At 47.1% G+C, this 17,508-nt stretch overlaps 3 long non-coding RNA genes across 5 annotated transcripts in view; 2 read left to right on the top strand and 1 right to left on the bottom strand.

The window, feature by feature from the left end:
* The window catches only part of LOC310702976, a 75,011-nt gene extending 70,200 nt beyond the window's left edge, over positions 1–4,811 (top strand). For all 3 annotated transcript variants that reach the window (XR_014523854.1, XR_014523855.1, XR_014523856.1), the window contains exon 3: positions 3,271–4,811. This is a non-coding gene — a long non-coding RNA (uncharacterized lncRNA). The remainder of the gene's footprint in view (positions 1–3,270) is intronic.
* A 174-nt stretch (positions 4,812–4,985) lies between these two features.
* On the bottom strand, positions 4,986–12,422 carry LOC310703006. The gene is made up of 2 exons (XR_014523885.1): positions 12,358–12,422; positions 4,986–5,624 (listed from the first exon to the last, which is right to left on the bottom strand). It is a non-coding gene; the product is annotated as an uncharacterized lncRNA (long non-coding RNA).
* Positions 12,423–12,536: 114 nt separating this feature from the next.
* LOC310704604 lies at positions 12,537–16,978 on the top strand. The gene is made up of 2 exons (XR_014524915.1): positions 12,537–12,656; positions 16,852–16,978. It is a non-coding gene; the product is annotated as an uncharacterized lncRNA (long non-coding RNA).
* The last annotated feature ends 530 nt before the right edge of the window (positions 16,979–17,508 follow it).

The raw sequence follows: 17,508 nt of genomic DNA, 5'->3' as shown, positions 1-17,508 counted from the left end.
GTTTGGGACCTTCTGGCCTAATGCAATAATAATCAGTGTGTGAAGTAGGCTGAGAGAGTAAGAAGGAATCATGCATCCCTATGTTCCCCTACTCTCCAAAACAGGGGCTTGCAGAACAGGCTGGCTGCTGCCTGCTGGAACCCGTGGGGTGAAAAGCAGGGAGGTCAACAGTAGGTGGCGCCAGAGGCAATGAGAGGTGTCACCTGCTTGGTCTAAATTCACCCTCATCTGTTCTGAGTTCTACAATGGCAACACATGAGGCTAAAGATTCTGCACAGTGGCAGAATCGTAGTCAACAAGGTTAATCCGAGGTGCCATTCAGCACTGGGTTTAGAGTGTCACAGGTGGTTCCCCTGCACAGGGTGCCATGCCGAAGGTGGACGCAATTGAGAAGGTCCATAATTGAGAAGATCCATTTGGGGGTGCCAGGTTTTGGCCTTGTTCAGGGCACCAAAGTCCGCCCCTGCACAATTATGGCTAATTGAAAACGGACAGCGCCAACCCCTGGACTGGTTCGGGACTGACTGGGGTTGGTGGGGTGGCACCCTGTTCATCCTCATGGACCACCCTTCACTTGTTGTGAGGGTGCACACCTGAGGGATGGGTGCTTCTCCAAAAAACTGCCCACCAAAAAACTGCCACCTCTTTCATCAGTTTTACCTCCCTCTGCCACCTTTAGGCAGGCGCCCTTGCTAGATTGTTTTTAGACGTCTGCCAAAGGCCTTTTTATTTCAGCAAGCCCATCCAGACATAAAATTGGGCAGTTTATTTATTTGTTTGCAAATCCGTGTAGCTTTATTGGCAAGTGAACATGCTTAACAAGCAATCTCTTTCCTCAGATTCTAATCTGTGTTTCATCCTTGTGTGCATTCCTTGCTTTCGAATGGCTTTGTGGATTTGGGCTGCTTCTGTGTCAGTAATTGTACTGTGTATACCGCCTGGAGGGTTTTATGATTGAGAGGTAGATATATCTTTCTCATAATAAATATATTAATTAAAGTCCCCTCCCCCCCCAAGAAAGCCTTACGTGGGACATGAGAATGGGGAGGCAGTGAAGGCAGTGGTAAGAGGGCTATCACTTCCCTGCCAGAGAGAGCAAGGGAGGAAAGACTGCATCTCCCAGGATGCCTTAGTGCAAACGTGACTCTTAATTCCACCCATTCTCCCCAAGGGCATGATGGGACATGTAGTCACCATCCATTCCCCAACTCTGCCAAATGAACTGGAACCCTCTGTGTTGCCTTCATCAACTCTGCAAGGAAAAGGTGAGACGTGATGGGACAGGTGACCAGGATGATGTTGAGGATGTTGAGCATACCATGCAACTTTTCGAAGACGCATTCCCATGTGAGTCATGTGGCCCGCTCCACACTCTCAACTCAGAAAACATGATTGGGGGGGGAATCTTGTGAGGCACCCCAAAAATGCTTCTCTCAGGGTGTGAGAGCACGCAAGATCTCGGCACCCAACATGATTGCCTCAATCTCACACAGAAAAATGGGCTGTCCTTTTCCCCCAGGGCACTTGGGAGGTATGTATAAAGGACCCCTGACCGTTAGGTCCAGTCGCGGACAACTCTGGGGTTGTGGCGCTCATCTCACTTTACTAGCCGAGGGAGCCAGCGTTTGTCCGCAGACAGTTTTTCTGGGTCATGTGGCCAGCATGACTAAGCCGCTTCTGGCGAACCAGAGCAGCACACGGAAACGCTGTTTACCTTCCCACTGGAGCAGTACCTAGTTATCTACTTGCACTTTGTGCTTTCGAACTGCTAGGTTGGCAGGAGCAGGGACCGAGCAACGGGAGCTCACCCTGTTGCAGGGATTCGAACCGCCAACCTTCTGATCGGCAAACCCTAGGCTCTGCGGTCTAACCCACAGCGCCACCCGCGTCCCATATGTATAAAGGAAAAGGGACCCCTGACTGTTAGGTCCAATCAAAGATGACTCTGGGGTTGCGGCGCTCATCTCGCTTTACTGGCCGAGGGAGCCGGCGTACAGCTTCTGGGTCATGCAATCTCATGCAGAAAAATGGGATGTCCTTTTCCCCCAGGGCACTTGGGAGGTATATATATGTCAGGATTAACGGTCGGTCGAAGGAACATTGCACAGGATAGAACGGGGGGAAGTTGGAGGCCACAATGCTTCTGAATACCAGTTGCTGAAATTCGCAGGAGGCGAGAGCGGTCTTGTGTTCAAATCCTGCCAGAAAGTTTCCCACAGGCATCCGGTCGGTCCCTGTGAGAACGGAATGGTGGACTAGACTGGTCATTGGCTTGATCCAGCAGACCCTTCTTACATTCTAGAGTTAACGGGCTTATTGCCTCCATACATTTTTATCAACCAGAAACAACAGTGAGTGCAAAACAGCCCACCTCCATCCTCTTTAATGTAGTCGATAGTATTTCCAAAAGGGAAGCAGTCCTCCCAGCCTGGTGGACGAACAACTGCCTGAACAACACACCCAACCAAATGGTAGATTGTGCGCTGTGGCAGTAGTTTAAAACAAGTGGGAGCTGCAGCAAAATGTTGCTGCGTGGAATTCAGGGATTTCAGCCACTCCATTCCGTTCCCCCTTCTTTTTCCTGGTTTTTTGTCAGCATTCCATGGCCATTGAACATACTCCCTGAGCTCCATGTCTCTTTGTGCTCCCCCCGCCCCAAAAAACTTATTGCCCTTTCCACAAATATTGAGGTTCCCCTGAATCTGTGCATGGGTGGTGGTGCTGTTATGGCAATGTAAGGAACAGCACTCACTGCCTGAACATTGGAAATAGAAGCGATCTTTCTTTCTTTCTTTCTTTCTTTCTCTCTCTCTCTCTCTCTCTCTCTCTCTCTCACACACACACACACACACACACACACACAAACGTGTACCCTGCAGAGCTTTTGATGTCGCAGATACTGCATCAGGAACTGATTGGATAATAATCAGGCACCATCAGTTCCTAATGCATTGCCTTCAGCATCTAAACGAGCATCAGCAAAATTCTCAAATTAACCCGTCCAGCTATAGTACAGATGCCCCCACTTGGTGGTTTATTTTATTTTTTGTAAGCCAGTTCCAGAAAAAGGTCTGATACCCCACCAGTATTTTGCTCAATGCAGAATGCCAAGCAAGTAACATACCTGTTTTCTGCTACTTTCCCAGGCATTGGGTCCTTGGTGACACATATTGTTTGCTGTTCAGAAATGATTGTTCAGGATCGTGGTGGCGGTAGGATCCCAGTACACAATCCCATTGTTAATACTGTTTGTGCTTTCCAATCTTCCAGGGCGGCCATATTGCTTCATTTCCAACCACTGCACTTCCCATCACTTCCAGCCGGCATCCTGTCACTTTTTATAAGACCGTCTTTCTCCATATGAACCTCCCTGGACTCTGAGATCAACCTCTGAGGCCCTTCTTCGTGTGCCTCCTCCATGAGAGGTCCAGAAGGTGGCAACACAAGAACGGGGCCTTCTCTGCAGTGGCTCCCCATTTGAGAATGCTCTCCCCAGGGAGGCTCACCTGGCCTCTTCATTATACACCTTTAGGCGCCAGGCAAAAACCAGGCTTTGGGTTGATTGACATCTGAAGCCCTTTCATATGTGTTGTGGGAGGGGGAATTATTGTTTTGTTGTTCGTATTTTTATATTGTAATTTTATTTTGCGGACCACCCTGAGGTCTACAGAGGAGGTGCTTTATGCAAATATTAGTATTATACCATAAATTAGGGCTGCTTAATCTGGGTTTTCCCAGGGAATTGCTCAGCAAAATGGCATTCAGGCAGATTTTTGCTGAATCCGCAAAATGTCTGGGAAAATCTGGACGTATGGCAAGTTGGGCTCAACCACTTTGTCCAGATTTTCACTTTGGGGGGTATGGCAACCCTGCCACAAATGCTCCAGTTTATTTCTTTGTCACACTTTTGATGTGCTAAAGTGCAAGAGTGCCTCTCCAGACAGCAATAATGCGGTAACATTGGGGAAGGATAGCAGAAGGACTAATAAGGCAGAATGGTATGGCGATGGTCCAGTATAAGTCCAGCACAAATACACAATTATTGCATCAAAGAAATACTGCAGAATGTACCAGTCTGGAGGGGTGCTTTAAATATATGGCCTCTTACTTCTAATGAAAGGTCCCTTACCTTTCCCGCCCCGACCTGGCCACAGTGATCCATGCGATGGTCACCTCCAGGCTTGACTACTGTAATTCGCTCTATGCGGGGCTGCCCTTGAAGCTGTCCCAGAAACTCCAGCGGGTGCAGAATGCTGCAGCGAGGCTCCTCACGGGGTCTCTGCCACAGGAGCATATTCACCCAGTGCTTTTCCAGCTGCACTGGCTCCCGGTGGAGTACAGGGTCAGATTTAAGGTGCTGCTTTTGACCTTTAAAGCCCTTCATGGCCTAGGACCCTCGTACCTACGGGACCGCCTCTCCCGGTATGCCCCACGGAGAGCCTCAAAGTCCATTAATAGCAACACCCTAGAGGTCCCGGGCCCTAAGGGAGTTAGATTAGCTTCAACCAGAGCCAGGGCCTTTTCAACTCTGGCTCTGGCCTGGTGGAACGCTCTGTCTCATGAGACCAGGGCCCTGCAGGATCTGATTTCTTTCTGCAGGGCCTGTAAGACAGAGTTGTTCCGCCTGGCCTTTGGCTTGGAGCCAATTTGATTCCCTCCCCCTCTTTCTTTTCCCTTTTTCCTTTCTCCTCCTGTGATGAGGCTGCATTTTAATATTTTAATGTTTCAATATTTTAATGTTGTATTTTAATCTTGTTTTTAAGTTGTATTCATTCAACTTGTTTTTATTATTGCTTGTTAGCTGCCCTGAGCCCGGCATTGGCTGGGGAGGGTGGGGTATAAATAAAAATGATGATGATGATGATGATGACACTTGTGGTATCATGTTGGGGCCTCCTTGATGTAGCCCTTCCACGTTCTGGGCTTCCAGAAGTCTTCTTTCAGATGTGCAATAAACGAAGGCTGAATAAATGACAAAAAGCTCATTTGTTAACACTTTTGTTTTCCCGTCTTAAAGGGCCATCGGACAGAAAAGCCTTTCTGAGCTTTATAAGGTGCCGACTGAAGACCGAGCTGGAGGCCACACGACATCGCCTCTCTCCACTGACTGCCCATCAGATGTTATTTGCATGCTAGCATCATATTCCAGTAAGGGTATGAAATAAGTTACACCCAAGAAGTTTGCTCTTGGGACGCCCCATCGGAGATGCTCGCTGATGAGTAACTGGCCTTTTAAGGCCGGAGACCTCCCCTGTTGTGTTGAAGCTCTGTCCCATTTGGCCTTGGGTTTGAGCAGATCCGCAGCCCTGTCTTTAAACCCCTCTAATCCAATCCTTCCGGGAGCTGCAACTTATTGCCTAAACCAGAGTTGACCTACTCAGAAACGCATAGCTCAGGGCTGACTCACACAGGCCGCTCCAAGGGAGCTGTCACTCAAGGGCCTTTGCACCGCGTAATGCTTCTCATATGGCCGGAGACAAAAAATCCCTGGTCCTCAGCCTGAGATTGCCTTCAGATCAATAATCCTGAGCTCCGCGGGCTGCATTCCTTCCTGGGAAAGCATCCAGGAACCTCATGCTAGCAATGGAAGGGGTCTGGGGCAAAACAGTGAAAGGTCATGTTACCTCTGAACAAATGGGTGAGTTTCTACACTCATACATGAACCCTCTCTGTCCTTTGGCCAAGCGAGCAACAGGTACTATCATAGTTCAGAGACCGGTGTGATATTCAGAGCAGTGCTCCTCAAACTTGGGTCCCCGGCTGCTGTTGGACTACAACTCCCATCATCCCTTGGCCACTGGTCCTGCTAGCTAGAGATGATGGGAGTTGTGGTCCAACAGCAGCTGGAGACCCAGGTTTGAAGAACACTGGTTGAGAGTCAGAAGGAGGGTGTGACACAAGGCTGGTAAGGGGCGTGGCATGGGGAGACGGCATGTGACTCGGGAGTGGGTGTGGTCTGGAGAGGTGTCACCACAGGGGAAAAAGCTGGCCCTTTTTACGTGAGGGGATAGGTCAGAACTCCATGTGGTGCTGGCTAGAGCAGGCATAGGCAAACTCGGCCCTCCAATGTTTTTTGGGACTACAACTCCCATCACCCCCTAGCTAACAGGACCAGTGGTCAGGCATGATGGGAACTGTAGTCTCAAAACATCTGGAGGGCCGAGTTTGCCTATGCCTGGGCTAGAGGAAGCTGCATGCAAAGACCAGGGAGAATGGCTGGACCCAAGCTTGCTGAAGTTATGAGGAGGCACCCTTGGGGCCCTCCCTCCATCAAGGCTAAGTTGTATATATGTATAAATAAAACCATATATCTTAAAGACACTACAGTCTCCGCTATGCCTCATTTTAAAGGAACACAAGCCCTGGTTAAGTGCCAAGGCCCCTGGAATCTTGCTACCACTTGGCAGAGATTGGAGTGGCCTGTAACACAGTTGAAAGGTGTGTGTGGGGGGGTGTTATTAAACTTGTTAGGGGGTGGTAAGGATGACAGGGAGTTGGGGAGAAGGAGGTGGTGCAAGCAATACTCTGCCTACATTGGCTTTTCCTCTCCCCAACCCTGATGCAAAACTTTAGGGTTGTGCAAGGCCCTCAATCCTCTTTGGGGCATTGAACGATCCAGGATGTATCAGGCCCCAGACCAGATCAATAGTGCCTTGCCCCCTCTTATTATTTATCCATAGGATTCTGCAGTAAGTCCTGTACTTAGGGGGGACTACACTATGTTCCCCTTCATGGATCACTGCCTTGCCGATCGTGGCCACTGGTCCCATCACCTCCGGGCAAATAGAAGGGGAAGAAATGGAGGCAGTGAGAGATTTTACTTTCTTGGGCTCCATGATCACTGCAGATGGTGACAGCAGTCACGAAATTAAAAGATGCCTGCTTCTTGGGAGGAAAGCAATGACAAACCTAGAGAGCATCTTAAAAAGCAGAGACATCACGTTGCCAACAAACGTCCGTATAGTTAAAGCCATGGTTTTCCCAGTAGTGATGTATGGAAGTGAGAGCTGGACCATAAAGAAGGCTGATCGCCGAAGAATTGATGCTTTTGAATTATGGTGCTGGAGGAGACTCTTGAGAGTCCCATGGACTGCAAGAAGATCAAACCTCTCCATTCTGAAGGAAATCAGCCCTGAGTGCTCACTGGAAGGACAGATCTTGAAGCTGAGTCTCCAATACTTTGGCCACCTCATGAGAAGAGAAGACTCTCTGGGAAAGACCCAGAGGACGAGATGTTTAGACAGTGTTCTCCAAGCTAACAGCATGAGTTTGACCAAACTGGGGGAGGCCGTGGAAGACAGGAGGGCCTGGCGTGCTCTGGTCCATGGGGTCACAAAGAGTCGGACACGACTAAATGACTAAACAACAACACTATGTTAGAACCTGGTCCTGTTAACATGGAGGAAGGGGGAAGTTCCCATCAGTAAATCAACTTAAGCTTGGTTGATTAATCTATAGCTAAAACATATGGCCCTAATTCCCAAGTTTATCTCCCCACCCCCAGCCATAAAAATACAGGACAAACAAATCGGACTTAACTTTCCATTATTTCTTTTCCTTTTTCTTGAAGTGAAAACATAAGGAAAATCTTATTCATCATTAATGATGACAAAATTAACTTTTAGCGTCATTCACATCAGTTCCAGATTTCAAACCACAAGAGACCATCATCCTCACTCCTTCCAGCAAATTCCACCCAGTCACTAATTACGAAAGAGAGATAAAGTTTGCCAACAAAGAAATTAATGAAGAAGATTCATCGCTGCCAATTGACTTTACTACTAAGTTAATGGGGAAAATATGTTGCAAGGAGAGCCACCCAAAAGCAAAGAGAGATTGCCCATTTGCTCAGAGGCGTTTTATTCTAGAAGAAACATTTATGACATTGGCCAGCTTAATCTAATTTGAAAGAGAGAGAAAGAGAGATGAATGATATGAATCAAACTCAAGCCTTGCAAGACTGGCCCAAGCCATTTTGTTCCCTGAAACAAAATGCAAGATGGTATCCTTCATGCAAAGCTGACTAGACCAGCAACTGAGTCCCATTTTTAAAATTGGGATTTTTCAGTCCTCAGGTGTGACACCCAGCCTTAGGGACAAGTTGCCGCTTATTGTTAGAAAACCAGCAATTTCACAATTGCATTCTTTAAGGAACGATTAGTTAGGTGACCTCTAGACCCAACAATGTGTTTTAAATACAGTGGTACCTCATGTTACAGACTCTTCAGGTTACAGACACTTCAGGTTACAGACACTTCAGGTTACAGACTCCGCTAACCCCAGAAATAGTACCTCGGGTTAAGAACTTTGCTTCAGGATGAGAACAGAAATCATGTGTCGGCAGCAGGAGGCCCCATTAGCTAAAGTGGTGCCTCAGGTTAAGAACAGTTTCAGGCTAAGAACAGACCTCCAAAACGAATTAAGTTCTTAACCCAAGGTACCACTGTCAATAAGCCATAGAACTTGATATCTTGTCTTCAAGACTACTTACCTCCATTCCTCAAACACCCTACCTGATAAGGTTAGTTCAGACACAGAGATCTGCTGTACAGTGGTACCTCGAGTTAAGAACTAAATTCGTTCCAGAGGTCTGTTCTTAACCTGAAACTGTTCTTAACCTGAAGCACCACTTTAGCTAATGGGGCCTCCCACTGCTGCCATGCCGCCAGAGCATGATTTCTGTTCTCATCCTGAAGCAAAGGTCTTATCCCGAGGTACTATTTCTGGGTTAGCGGAGTCTGTAACCTGAAGCATCTGTAACCTGTATGTAACCCGAGGTACTACTGTATATATCTTCCACTATGTAGACAATAAACAACAACAACCACTCAGCTCCTTTCCTCCTTCAGAATATCTTTGACTCCCTTGTCACCCCAACATCCAACCTCCTCTCTAGCCTGGCTCCTGCTTCTAATGCAATTAAATAATCTTTTAACGCAGGTCTGAAATGTTGTTAGTGACATTCTCCTTGAAGAGGGAAGGCGGATTACAATACATTGTGTGAGATGCTCTTTCACACGTGCAGAAAGGCTCAGTTCTTATATGAAGGCTAAAGTCCTTATACGCATTTAACTGGGAGTATCACCTTGCCGACAAAGGTCCGTATAGTTAAAGCTATGGTTTTCCCAGTAGTGATTTATGGAAGTGAGAGCTGGACCATAAAGAAGGCTGATCGCCAAAGAATTGATGCTTTTGAATTATGGTGCTGGAGGAGACTCTTGAGAGTCCCATGGACTGCAAGAAGATCAAACCTATCCATTCTGAGGGAAATCAGCCCTGAGTGCTCGCTGGAAGAACAGATCCTGAAGCTGAGGCTCCAGTACTTTGGCCACCTCATGAGAAGAGAAGACGCCCTGGAAAAGACCCTGATGTTGGGAAAGATTGAGGGCACAAGGAGAAGGGGACGACAGAGGACGAGATAGTTGGACAGTGTTCTCGAAGCTACGAACATGAGTTTGACCAAACTGGGGGAGGCAGTGGAAGACAGGAGTGCCTGGCGTGCTCTGGTCCATGGGGTCACGAAGCGCCGGGCACGACTAGACGACTAAACAACAACAACAACGTCTTTAGCTGAGATTTCTGCATTGCAGGGGGTTGAACCAGATCACCCTTGTGGTCCCTTCCAACTATACACTTCTATGATTATAAGTCCTACTGAACTTAGGCTGTGTGTACACTGTACATTTGAAGCACATTTACGGCACATCACTTTTCCCAAAGAATCCTGGGAACTGGTTTGTTAAGTTTGCTGGGAAATGTAGCTCTGTCAGGGGATAAACTACAGCTCTCTGGATTATTCAGGGGAAGAAATGTGCTTTAAATGTGTTTTGAATGTATGGCACGTACGCAGCCTCAGCGGGAATTACTTCTGAGTAGGCAAGCACAGGGTTGTGCCGGTAAATCTCCTGTTTCTGTGGGATGTAATGTTCATACTTTCCTGCATTGTTAAATGGTCTCTGCTTCTTACAGTATGTCGATGCTTCATTGCTAACCTTTTTTCAAGTGTGTGCTCACAACAGAAGATATAATATTTCTAAAGAGCTTCTTTGCTCATCTCCATCGATATCGCCCCCACCCCCAGCCCAAGCAATTCTGCCACTCCCAAGCAAATTTCATCCTGCTCTGCTCTAGGTGATCCTGAAATATTTTGTAATTCCCAGAACCTGAAATGTAAGACAAATTGCTGGGCTCAAAGGTCTCTTTGCCTTGCCAAGTTGGGAAGGATCCAGATTAGTTCCCTCCCTCTCTGTCCCCCCCCCCCAATCACTTATCATACTGAAGTTCCTGCTTAAACAAACTCAGCAACAACAAATATAATGAAATTGCAGTTCTGTCAAGATGCCTTGCAAGTTGACACATGCATACATGACTGCCAAGCATTCCGAGGTATCCAGTTCCTAGTCTAAAACTTCACTTTGACTCCAATCAAATTCACAAGACGTCCACCGGCAGTTCATTTATTTTGTATTCCAAATCTACTTGCAGTTCTCTAATCCTGTTCCATAGCCACTACCGTTTTCCCAAGGGCTTGGGACAAGTGTACGACAACCTCTGTGTAACCAATAAAACAAAGGATTCCTTAGGTTAAATATATATGCATAGACGAGCCAGTTGCCAGAATTCCATCTTTACACCAAAGAGCAGAGGCTGGGTTATGCAAATGAAGGGGTGGAGCTATGCAGAGAGTGGCTGGTTCAGCTCAGCATGGCTTCCATTGAGTTCCATGTGACAAAAAAACTAAAAAAAGAGGCTGTGCTATCTACAAAGGAAACTACATAATACTAGGTCAGAATATTCATCCATCTGGCCCAGTATTGTCACTGGCAGCAGTGACTCTCTGGAGTCCCAGGCAAATCCTAGAGAGGAGGGTCTGGGCCAGCAACTTCCTGTTCGGAATCTTGCTGCTTTCTTCCATCACTGCTTCTGAGTTCCCTGCCCAGTAGTCTAACAGTTTTGAACTGGTATTGGGATCCCAATACAGGGTTGGGATTCCCCACTACTACTACTACTACTACTAATAATAATAAATTTTATTTATACCCCGCCCTCCCTGACCAGAGCTGGGCTCAGGGCGGCTAACACCAATAAAATCACAGTAAAAAACATAATTGGGGGGTGGGGTTTTAAAATACAGGTTAAAATGCAATTTAAAATGCAGCCTCATTTTAAAAGTAGCCGATAAATCAAGACCATAAGGGGAGGGAAACATAAGGGTCAGACTGAGTCCAAACCAAAGGCCAGGCAGAACAGCTCTGTCTTGCAGGCCCTGCAGAAAGATGTCAAGTCCCGCAGGGCCCTGGTCTCTTGTGACAGAGCGTTCCACCAAGTCGGGGCCAGTACTGAAAAGGCCCTGGCCCTAGTTGAGACCAATCTAACCACCTTGCGACCTGGGACCTCCAAAATGTTGTCATTTGTGGAGCTTAAGGTCCTCCGCGGGGCATACCGCATAGGGCTTTAAAGGTCAAAACCAGCACCTTAAACCTGACCCTGTACTCCACCAGGAGCCAGTGCAGTTGGTAAAGCACTGGATGAATGTGATCCCGTGGCAAGGAACCCGTAAGGAGCCTCGACGTGGCATTCTGCACCCACTGGAGTTTCTGGGTCAGCTTTAAGCGCAGTCCTGCCTAGAGCGAATTACAATAATCAAGCCTGGAGGTGACCGCCGCATGGATCACTGTGGCCAGATAAGGGCGAGAAAGGTAAGGGACTAACATAACAATCTCCAGACTTGGGCTGATGGAGGCGGACACAAAGGTGGTGTCAGAGATCATGAACTTGGTCTTGGGGAAACCACTCTGAAGTCTCCTTGTCTAGAGTGGCTTAGGATTTGATGGCCACCACAACAACCAAGAATGCTGGGCCTAACACAAGTGTCTGGATCTGATTTTCTGTACTGGACGGGGGAGGAATGGTCTTTACTTATGAGAGCTCATACCGGCTCCAGAGGCGGATTTTGGGGGGCACAACTGGTTCAGTCGCACTGGGTGCAGAACTTGGGGGTGCAACTAGGGAGCACCGCAACTATTACAGCCATACCTTGGATCCTGAACGCCCTGGAACTCGGACGTTTTGGCTCCCGAACGCCACAAACCTGGAAGTGATTGTTCTGGTTTGCAAACGTTCTTTTGGAACCTGAATGTCCAGCAGGGCTTCCACAGCTCTGATTGGCTGCAGGAAGCTGCGATTTGGTTTTGGAAGCCAAACGGACTTCCGGAACGGATTCCGTTCGACTTCCAAGGTACAACTGTATTTAGAATGGCTCTGGGATTCAGGGGGTACCAGATTTTGGTACTGCGCTGAAATTTGAGGCCTCAAGGTCCACCACTGCTGGCTCCCTACCTGAATAAAAATAACAACCGTTTCCTGGAACTTCATATTTCTGGTTCTGCTGGATTCCTGGACCCACCCAGCCTATGGATCACATCTTCTGACTTTTAATAATTTGCAATCCCATGAGGCACTAGGCCCCCATGACATCATAAAGTCCTACCCATGACATCGTAAAGTCCTGCCCGTGACATCTTTGCATCCCTACATGGATCTTAAGGTTTGGGGTGACAGAGAACAGGAAACATACCTCCAAATGGAGCCGCTGAAAGCAGCCATTGATACTGGTATCTGCTGGGCAGTGTCCAGAAGGAAAAGGAACAGCAGAGGTGCCATAGCAGATATCGCTGTCCACTTCCAAGGAGGGTGGGAGGAGTTAAGCCCAGTCAGCTGGCCAGCTCTGCAGGTGTAAGGGGGAGAAGCAGATTGGGAGATGCTAAGCATCCCAGCAAGTGGGACGCGGGTGGTGCTGTGGTCTAAACCACAGAGCCTAGGGCTTGCCAATCAGAAGGTCGGCGGTTCGAATCCCCGCAACGGAGTGAGCTCCCGTTGCTCGGTCCCTGCTCCTGCCAACCTAGCAGTTCAAAAGCACATCAAAGTGCAAGTAGATAAATAGGTACCACTCCAGCAGGAAGGTAAATGGCGTTTCCGTGCGCTGCTCTGGTTTCACCAGAAGCGGCTTAGTCATGCTGGTCACATGACCTGGAAAAACTGTCTGCGGACAAACATCAGCTTCCTCGGCCAGTAAAGCGAGATGAGCGCCGCAACCCCAGAGTTGTTCGTGACTGGACTTAACAGTCAGGGGTCCCTTTACCTTTAAGCATCCCAGCAGCACTTCCTAGGGGTGGTATTTATGCGCCAGGCCAGAACCAGTAGAGATCCGAACAATGAGGTTTATTTTATTTTTTATTTTAAAGAAAGTTGCTAAACCTCTTGGAAGAGATGGTACGAAGTAAGATGTCCAGGCAAACTTCTAAGTGAGAGGTGCAATGAGCCAGCCTTCCTGCTCTCAACTTTCAGTGTTTTCTAGCCAATGAATGAAGTCAGAGTTGTGATTGACAAGTGAGTTGTCTGCTCATCAGGCAACCAGAGTCCAGCCCCAAAGACCTGCTGTTTCCCGCTCCCTGTTTTTTCTTCCCCGCTTCGCTGTTGTTTTCTACTCCTTGCAATCTCCAAAGTTTAAAAGAACTACAATTTCCCCTCATCTCCCTTTGCCTTTCCTCGCAGACAGGACTCATCTTTCCTGTGTCAGGTTCATCTGAGGACAGGTAATCCCTACATGTTGTGGTGGGTTATGGTTTTTTTGGCAAGCACTGCTACACAAGAAGTGTGGGTGGAAGATGTTAGAGGATTCCACCCCGATACGGCAAATGCGAAATCTTTGCAATGAGGACTTGCTTCCGAGTAAAGCACGTGTGGGATTGTTAGCATGTTCTGAGCTGCCTTGGAGGTCATCCGATCAAAAACCGAGGTCTTTTAGAAGATAGGATCTGGCTGACATTGTTTATATCACTCCTTGGTAGCATGCATGGTCCCACTCTCACCCACCTGTCAATCTTATGAAACCCCGTGAGGTTGGTTTGAATTGCAAGCTTGGCTTGCAAGTATGAACTCTCACTTTGGGAATAAGCACACCTGAGTGCAAGTGAGGTTTATGAATCAAAGTAAACGTACAGTAATGTGGTCAGATTAAGATGGGCTGAAGCTTTGGAGCTGTACCAATTTGCAAGGTGGAGTGAGGGACCCAGAAAAACATAGTTAAAGGGAGCAAAATAATAATAATAATAATTTATTTATACCCCACCCATCTGGCTGGACTTCCCCGACTCTGGGTGGCTTCCAACACAATATTAAAATACAGTAAATAGAGTAAAATGTGATGCCTGTAATACAGGCACTAAGTCTTTCCCCACTACTTACTGATTTATCCAATCTATGAGCCTTGTTGAAAGATTTAAATCTCCCAGCTGAGAGATTGATTATCTCATTAACTTTTTATTAGGAGAAAGGTCCTCCTTATACTTCTGAAAAAGTAACCTGTTTTGCCTTTAGACTACCAGTTTTAAGGAGAAAAGTTTGCTGGGATGATAAGTTAAATTCTTCAGCGGAGCAAACTGTGATCCAACAGAATGCCTGGTTTTCATAATTACTTTGCATAATGTGTTTTATTCTGTCGTATTTGTCTCGTTTTGTTTTGTAATGGCTTCAGCTACACTAAAATAAATAATATTGGAATCCCCGTTTGCAGTAGTATTTTTCATAGAATCATAGTTAAAAGGTCCGTATAGTTAAAGCTATGGTTTTCCCAGTAGTGATGTATGGAAGTGAGAGCTGGACCATAAAGAAAGCTGATTGCTGAAGAATTGATGCTTTTGAATTATGGTGCTGGAGGAGACTCTTGAGAGTCCCATGGACTGCAAGAAGATCAAACCTCTCCATTCTTAAGGAAATCAGCCCTGAGTGCTCACTGGAAGGACACATCCTGAAGCTGAGGCTCCAATACTTTGGCCACCTCATGAGAAGAGAAGACTCCTTGGAAGAGACCCTGATGTTGGGAAAGATTGAGGGCATAAGGCGAAGGGGACGACAGAGGACGAGATGGTTGGACAGTGTTCTTGAAGCTACCAGCATGAGTTTGAGCAAACTGCGGGAGGCAGGGGAAGACAGGAGTGGCTGGTGGGCTCTGGTCCATGGGGTCACGAAGAGTCGGACACAACTAAACAACTAAACAGCAACAACAACATAGAATTGAAGAGTTGGAAGGGACTGCAAGGGTCATCAAGTCCAACTGCCTGCAATGCAGGAACCTCAACCACCTCTCAAAGTACTGGTTATAAAATCCAGGGTGAGTGAGATTGCCAAGGTGGGCTGGGGAATCGCTGGGAAGGGATCCTAAAATAAGGGATTTCAAAACTATCAGCAGAACCATATGTAATATCTCTGTTTCTCCACAAGAGGGCAAATATAACAGGTAGGCGATTTCCTGTTGCCCTTGATCAATCACATGCAGAATCTCTGCAGTGAGTCCTTAAGGCAGTGGTTTTCTTCCCCCCACACCCTCACCAGTCCACACTTTTGGAATAAAAATTTGCTTGTGCCACATCATAGTTTTTATTGACAAAGAATGCACAACGCTGCTATGTAAGAATGTGAATCATTCCCAAAATATAAACGAGCCTCTTACATATGTACAGTGGATGCTCGGGTTGTGAACGTGATCCATGCGGGAGGCATGTTCACAACCCGCAATGTTTGCAACCCGCAGCACTGCATCTGTGCATGTGCGGGTTGCGATTTGGCGCATCTGTGCATGCGCAAAGCGTGATTTTGCGCTTCTGCGCATGTGTGACCGCCGAAACCCGGACGTAACCCGTTCTGGTACTTCCAGGTTTCGGTGGGTCCATAACCCCAAAAAACGCAACCTGAAGCATCTGTAACCTGAGGTATGACTGTACCTGTATGCAAACTCAATGAAAAGTGTGAGCTTGCTTTCGCTGGGTAATCTCTCAAGGGTCTCCTCCAGCACCATAATTCAAAAGCATCAATTCTTCAGCGATCAGCCTTCTTTACATTTCACCACACAATTCAATAAAAAAAAGCTGATCTAAATAAACAAAAGAAAAGAAAGAGAAAAGGAACACAGAGAATACAGAGCCTTCTCTCAAAGGTAGAACTTAATCCTTGTATCATGCAGAAAGAGGTTGACCCCACCGGTTAAAGGTGGGCATGGGGGCAACATGGAAGTTCCGCCTATGGCATGTTCTCTTTATGGTCCTATCCATACACAACACCTCATTCCTTAGCTGTCATAAAGTGTGGCTAGGATGGCTTTGGGTCCTCCAGACTGGGGGGAGAGGGAGGTTTGGAGGTATGGTCTGCAACACATCTCAGATGCAATAATGGTGCTTTCGAACTGGGTTTTTACTGAGCCGTCCAGCCATCATTCTGCATTGTTAGTTGTTTTGCAATGCTTCCAGCCCAAAAAGTTTGCAGGCATAGACAGGATTGAAAGTGGAGCTGCGTAAGATGGAGGCCAAGAGTATCAGCATTGCTGTGTTTTGCATATGCATGGAGCCCCAGCTGAAAAACATTGCTTTGGTTCTGAACCGTTATAGCTGTTCCTACATTCTTGCACTTTACTCTTCAACCAAGGCCAGATCTCCAAAATGCCATCTGTGGCAAACATCTGCCGGGAGGAATAACTTAGGCCTCAGCGCATCTTGTTGCAACGCACGAGGATCAGAGGCTACAGAGTCCTTCCACGTTACGATGACAAATTTTCCAAAGAAACAGCCCCCATCTTGGGCTTTTAAAGGTCAACATTCCAAAGCAGTTCCCTTCACAAACCACAGATCTATTTTAGCCGATATCCTCCTGGAAAGGAACCTCCTGCTTACGATCGCTGCATGGATTTTCCTATCCCCTCATAGTCTATCTTAAGACCCCTGCTGGTTTTGAGCAGTGATTCCTGCAGTATTGGACCAAGGCAACATTGTTTGCTTGCTTGTTTCCTTTCTTCTTCAGCCCTTCTCCAGCTGGGCAAATGATGTGACGGGTGTCTGTCGGCTTGAAAAAGTTCCCCACCATCACATGTGGCATTTGAGCCCAATGACTTCATCCATGTTCCTTCTATAATAAAAGGATGTGCAGATAGGAGGCTCTGTTTGGTTTTGTGGAGGCAAAATCACCACCTTTCAATGGTCTTCAGCCATGGAGCTTTGTGGGGCACGAAACCATCTTTCAGCTTTGTCAGGATGAGTAAATCTGGTCAAGATTTTGGCAGGCCAACAGAGAGTCAATCGCTTTATGCTGGTGGAGAGATAACAATCTTTGCAGACTTCTGGAAAGTCAAAGATCACATCCACGTCATTTGAAGCACATCACTTTCTCCCAAAGATTCCTGCTAACTGTACAGTGGTACCTCAGGTTACATACGCTTCAGGTTACATACGCCTCAGGATACAGACTCCGCTAACCCAGAAATAGTGCTTCAGGTTAAGAACTTTGCTTCAGGATGATAACAGAAATCGTGCAGCGGCAGCAGGAGGCCCCCATTAGCTAAAGCAGTGCTTCAGGTTAAGAACAGTTTCAGGTTAAGAACGGACCTCTGGAACGAATTAAGTACTTAACTTGAGGTACCACTGCAGTTTGTTAAGGGTGCTGGGAATTGTAGCTCTATAA

This window comes from Podarcis liolepis, assembly GCF_965112155.1.
Source record: "Podarcis liolepis genome assembly, chromosome: 3".
Taxonomy (NCBI): Eukaryota; Metazoa; Chordata; class Lepidosauria; order Squamata; family Lacertidae; genus Podarcis; species Podarcis liolepis.
The sequence above is the reverse complement of the archived record's forward strand: the minus strand, read 5'-3'. Positions and strand labels throughout refer to the sequence as shown.